The 6084-nt window shown below is 37.6% G+C and overlaps 1 pseudogene; it reads left to right on the top strand.

Moving 5' to 3' along the window:
• Positions 1–3621: 3621 nt before the first annotated feature.
• LOC143686218 (nectin-3 pseudogene) lies at positions 3622–5472 on the top strand (annotated as a pseudogene).
• The last annotated feature ends 612 nt before the right edge of the window (positions 5473–6084 follow it).

Raw genomic sequence — 6084 nt, 5'->3', positions numbered from 1 at the left:
TTTTATTAATCAAAAAAAGAAAAGAAATTAACACAACATTTATAAATCTTTCCATTCTACACATGCACTCAGTAATTCTTAGTATCATCACATAGATGTATGATCATCATTTCTTAGTACATTTGCATTGATTTAGGAAAAGAACTAGCAAAACAACAGAAAAAGATATAGAATGTTAATATAGAGAAGAAAATTAAAATAATAATACTAATAAAATAAATATATATATAAAAGAAGGAAAAAGAAAAAAACAAACAAACAAACAAAAAACTATATTTCAGGTGCAGCTTCATTCAGTGTTCCAACATAGTTACATTACACTTAGGTATTATTGTGCTGTCCATTTTTGAGTTTTTGTATCTAGTCCTGTTGCACAGTCTGTATCCCTTCAGCTCCAATTACCCATTATCTTACCCTGTTTCTAACTCCTGCTGGTCTCTGTTACCAATGATATATTCCAAGCTGATTCTTGAATGTCGGTTCACATCAGTGGGACCATACAGTATTTGTCCTTTAGTTTTTGGCTAGACTCACTCAGCATAATGTTCTCTAGGTCCATCCATGTTATTACATGCTTCATAAGTTTAGTCTGTCTTAAAGCTGCATAATATTCCATCGTAGATATACGCCACAGTTTGTTTAGCCACTCGTCTGTTGATGGACATTTTGGCTGTTTCCATCTCTTTGCAATTGTAGATAATGCTGCTATAAACACTGGTGTGCAAATGTCCGTCTGTGTCTTTGCCCTTGAGTCCTTTGAGTAGATACCTAGCAGTGGTATTGCTGGGTCGTAATCCATTCTGCCATTCTATGTCTTTTGATTGGGAAATTCAGTCCATTAACTTTTAGTGTTATTACTGTTTGGATATTATTTTCCTCTACCATTTTGGCTTTTGTATTAAATATATCATAACTGATTTTCCTTCTTTCTACACTTTACTCCATACCTCTCTCTTCTGTCTTTTCGTATCTGACTCTAGTGCTCCCTTTAGTATTTCTTGCAGAGCTGGTCTCTTGGTCACAAATTCTCTCAGTGACTTTTTGTCTATAAATGTTTTAATTTCTCCTTCATTTTTGAAGGACAATTTTGCTGGATATAGGAGTCTTGGTTGGCAGTTTTTCTCTTTTAGGAATGTAAATATATCATCCCACTGTCTTCTAGCTTCCATGGTTTCTGCTGAGAAATCTACACATAGTCTTATTGGGTTTCCCTTGTATGTGACAGATTGTTTTTCTCTTGCTGCTTTCAAGATCCTCTCTTTCTCTTTGACCTCTGACATTCTAACTAGTAAGTGTCATGGAGAACGCCTATTTGGGTCTATTCTCTTTGTTGCGCTGCACTTCTTGGATCTGCAAATTTAGGTCTTTCATAAGAGTTGGGAAATTTTCAGTGATAATTTCTTCCATTAGTTTTTCTCCTCCTTTTCCCTTCTCTTCTCCTTCTGGGACACCCACAACACGTATATTTGTGCGCTTCATATTGTCATTCAGTTCCCTGATCCCCCGCTCAAGTTTTTCCATTCTTTTCCCTATGGTTTCTGTTTCTTTTTGGAATTCAGATGTTCCATCCTCCAGTTCACTAATTGTAGCTTCTGTCTCTTTAGATCTACCGTTGTAGGTATCCATTGTTTTTTCCATTTTTTCTCCTTTGTCCTTCACTCCCATAAGTTCTGTGATTTGTTTTTTCAGATTTTCTATTTCTTCTTTTTGTTCAGCCCATGTCTTCTTCATGTCCTCCCTCAATTTATTGATTTGGTTTTTGAAGAGTTTTTCCATTTCTGTTCGCATATTCAGCATTAGTTGTCTCAGCTCCTGTATCTCATTTGAACTATTGGTTTGTTCCTTTGACTGGGCCATATCTTCAATTTTCTGAGCATCATCCATTATTTTCTGCTGGTGTCTGGGCATTTGATCAGATTTCCCTGGGTGTGGGACCCGGCTGGTTGAAAGGTTTTTCTGTGAAATCTCTGGGCTCTGTTTTTCTTTTCCTGCCCAGTAGGTGGCGCGTGTGGCGCTCGTCTGTCTGCGGGTCCCACCAGTAAAAGATGCTGTGGCTCCTTTAACTTGCCAATCCGAATCTCGCAGTTGGCCTGGGAAAGTGCGCATGGAGGGGGGGTTGCCGGCCGCTGCGGCTTGGGGGAGAGCCAGTCCAAATTGCCCAGCTGGCCCGAGACGCCAAGTGTGGTGGGAGGGCCCCACTATCCAACGTTCCCAGTCAGACCGGGGAGCCACGTGCGTGGAGGGGACCCCAGTCGCCAGCCGCCCTGGCCGGGAAAACACGCGCCCCTCGGGTATCTCACCGCAGCGGATTCTCCCTGCCCGTTCAGCCATTCCAGAATGGGGTACGCTGTCTTTTTGGTCTCTGTCGTGGCTCTGGGAGCTGTTTTGTATTGTTTCTGTTTCTTTAGTTGCTTTTCTGGAGGAGGAACTAATACCCGTGCATCTTACTAAGCCACCATCTTCTCCGGAAGTCCAACAATCATTTTTCTATCAACAGTCTCTTCAAAACAATCCAATCTTCTTTATCAAGTGCCTCACAATTCTTCCATCCACTACCCATTACCCAATTCCAAAGTACTTTCCACAGTTTTAGGTATTTTTCATAGCAGCACCCCATTTTTGTACCAAAAACTGTATTAGTTTCTCAGGAGTTAAATGAACACTGCAAAATGGGTTGGCATTACAATAGGAATTTATTGGCTCATGGTTTCAGAAGCTAGATAGCTTGCTTCCTTCCAAAATCAATATCTTCTAGCTGCCAGCAACCTTTGGGGCTTGGCTTTTCTATCACATGGCAATGCACATGAAACCATCTTCTTCTTTCTCTTTCAGCTCCCATTAACTTCCAGCATTGAGCTGTTCCTTGTGGCTTTTGTCTCGGTAGTCTTCCCATCCTGATGAAGGTGGATCTTGCCTCAACTGAAGTAACCTCATCAAAGATCCTATTTGTAATGATTCACAGCCACCAAAAGTTATAACTATTAAGAACATACTTTTTGGGAGTACATTACACCAAGCTACCACATGGGAATTCTCTTGTTACAAAGCCAGTTATATTATCTCTATTTTACATACATATAGCCTGAGTACAAATGCAATCATATATGTGTTTACATACATGAATATACATTTATTTTCTGTGTTCAATATTCCTCACTGGATTACACACCTTTATGTTAGGGAAAACCTTGACTACCTTCCATCCTGAAAAAAATGCTGTGAATAGAAGAGTGCATCCATGATTATTTACAGGAGAGCACATTATATCATTCTAAGTGTGGAAAATGATAATGATTAGTAAGCCATGCTGTTAATATTATTTTATTTACTGTTATCAGTAACTATATGTGGAAATGTGTAATATTGTTTATTTGTGATCTAGGGCTAATGCCATTTCCTCATCAGAAGAATTACGCCATAGCAGTATGAAAAGAAATAACAAAATCATGCATTTGAAAAGGTAGGCATGGAGGATGAACCATAGCAACTACACAAGTGAAGGAATTATTATTATTTCCAGTATAATATTTACTATTGTTGTCTGGGATTTGCCATTTCACTTATAAGAAAGAAAATGACTCTTAAAAATAAAAGCTTTGGGGGCTGGGGGGATGGTGGAGGATGGTACAGACCCTGGGACCAGCTCTGCTGTGTCCTGGAGGTGGCAAAGCACAACTTCCCTTCTCTTCTCCTCCTGGGCCAGGCTTCTGCTGCCACCTCTGCTGCTCTTCTCCCGGCTCTGTGGTGCCTTAGCTGGACCAACTGTTGTGGTACCACATGTCATAGCCATATGTGTAAAGAATGTTTCATTGAAGTGTTTAATTGAAGTAAATGAAACCATAACACAAATTTTGTGGGAAAAGATACATGGCAAAATTTCACAAACTGTTGCAGTCCATCATCCTAAGTATGGATTCTCTGTTCAAGGGAAATATCAGGGAGTAGTCTTGTTTAAGAACTATTCATTTAATGATGCAACAATTGCTCTACATAATATATAGGATTCTCTGATTCTGGAAAATACATATGCAAAGCTTTTACCTTCCCTGGTGGAAATTCCCCATCTTCTACAACTCTTACTGCATTAGTTGAACACACTATGAGCCTGATTAAAGGGCAAGATTCTTTAATTATGGAGGAAATGAAACAGTAGCAGCCATTTGTACAGCAGCCACTGGAAAACCAGCTGCACAAATTGATTGGGAAGGTGATTTTGGTGAAATAGAATCCACTACAACTACTTTTCCGAATGAAACAGCAACAGTTGTCAGCCAGTATAAGCTCTTTCCTACCAGATTTGCTCAAGCAAGACGAATTACTTATGTTGTAAAACATCCAATCTTGGAAAAACACATCCAGTATTCTTTCATATTAGATATACAGTGTGCTTCTGAGGTCTCTGGAACAGGATATGATGGAAATTGGTTTGTAGGAAAAAGTGTTAATCTCAAATGTAATATTGACGCAAATTCACCTTTCCAATCTATATGAAGCAAGTTGGATGGACAGTGGCCGATGGTTTATTGGTTTCAGACAATACTCTTCATTTTGTCCACTGACTTTCAATTATACTGGTGTTTATGTCTGTAAAGTAACCAATTCCCTTGGTCAAAGAAGTGATACAAAGATCATTTACATTTCAGTTCCTCCTCCTCCTTCTGCCCTTCAACCTGCAGTTCAGTGGCATCCCTCAACTGCTGACATCGAGGATTAACAACAGAACCTAAACAATCGCCCTTCCCATTGTCAACTTTGGCAACAATTAATGATGAGACAATTGGCACATTCATTGCTAGTGTAGTGGGTGGTGCTCTCTTCATGGTACCTGCAAGTGTTTTGGCTGGAATATTCTGCTCTAGGAGAAGATGGACGTTTCGAGGAGACTACTTTGCCAAGAATCACATTCCACCTTCAGATATGCCAAAAGAATCACAAATTGATGTTCTTCAACAGAATGAGCTTGATTCTCACCCAGACAGTGTAAAAAAGGAAAATAAAAATCCAGTGAACAATCTAATACATAAAGACTATTTAGAAGAGCCTGAAAAAACCAGTGGAATAATGTAGAAAATTGCAGTAGGTTTGAAAGATCAATGAGTTATTATGAAGACCTAAAGACGGGGTGAAGTTTATCAGTGATGAACATTACAACGAAAATGAAGATGACTTAGTTCCACGTGTAGATGGTTCCATAATGTCTAGGAGGCAGTGGGAGGTTTCACAACGACTAAATGTGACTTAATAGGTAGAGTGTTTCATTCATACTGGCTGATCATTTTCGGATTGTTTATATGTCTTCTTGAGGAAGGATAAGCTCTTTCAAGTTGATTTTCACGCTTTTTATATTCTAATCTGACAAATGAAAATGTAAAATCTGGGTTAAATGTATCAAGCTGCTTTACAATTTTTTTCAATGCTGTACTATTGTCTCAAGATTTAAGTTTTAATGCAGAGTGCTTTATTGGTCTACGGCACACATGTGAGAAGGAAATGTCAACGTCGAATGTATGACTTTTTTGGTATAAAAATTTTAAAAAACTAAAAAAAATTAAAAAACAAAATTTTTAACTTAGAAGTGCTTATATATTTAAAAAAATAAATGTATCTGAATTACCATTGGATCTGTCTTATCATAAGACCATTCAACTAAACTATATGTCTAATAGGCAAACAACTGGTTACATGTGTAGTAATGTTATTTTGATATTGAGAGTTCTAATTTCTTATCATGATACAGTCAAGCTGTAAGATACACACTTAATAACAACTATAGAGAATAAACAATTTTGCTGTATAATTTTTATTTTATTTCTTTCCTATGTAATTTTGAAAATAAAACTATTGCTACTGTAAAAACACACTAACAGTGTTAAAAATGTATAATCTGTATAAATACAGATATTTATAATAGATCCGTTAACTCAAGTTATGTTATTATTGATTCTATTAAACACTAGCATAAACTGAGTTTAGACTTAAAGCAGACATCTCTATGAATTTAAAATAATTGAGACTTGACAGTCAAATCCAATCAAATAAATATCATGTATGAAAGTAAATAAAAGGCAGTAATTCCTCCACATA

This window comes from Tamandua tetradactyla, chromosome 6 (genome assembly GCF_023851605.1).
Source record: "Tamandua tetradactyla isolate mTamTet1 chromosome 6, mTamTet1.pri, whole genome shotgun sequence".
Lineage (NCBI taxonomy): Eukaryota > Metazoa > Chordata > Mammalia > Pilosa > Myrmecophagidae > Tamandua > Tamandua tetradactyla.
Note: the sequence above shows the minus strand (reverse complement) of the source record. Positions and strands in the feature narration are given on the sequence as shown.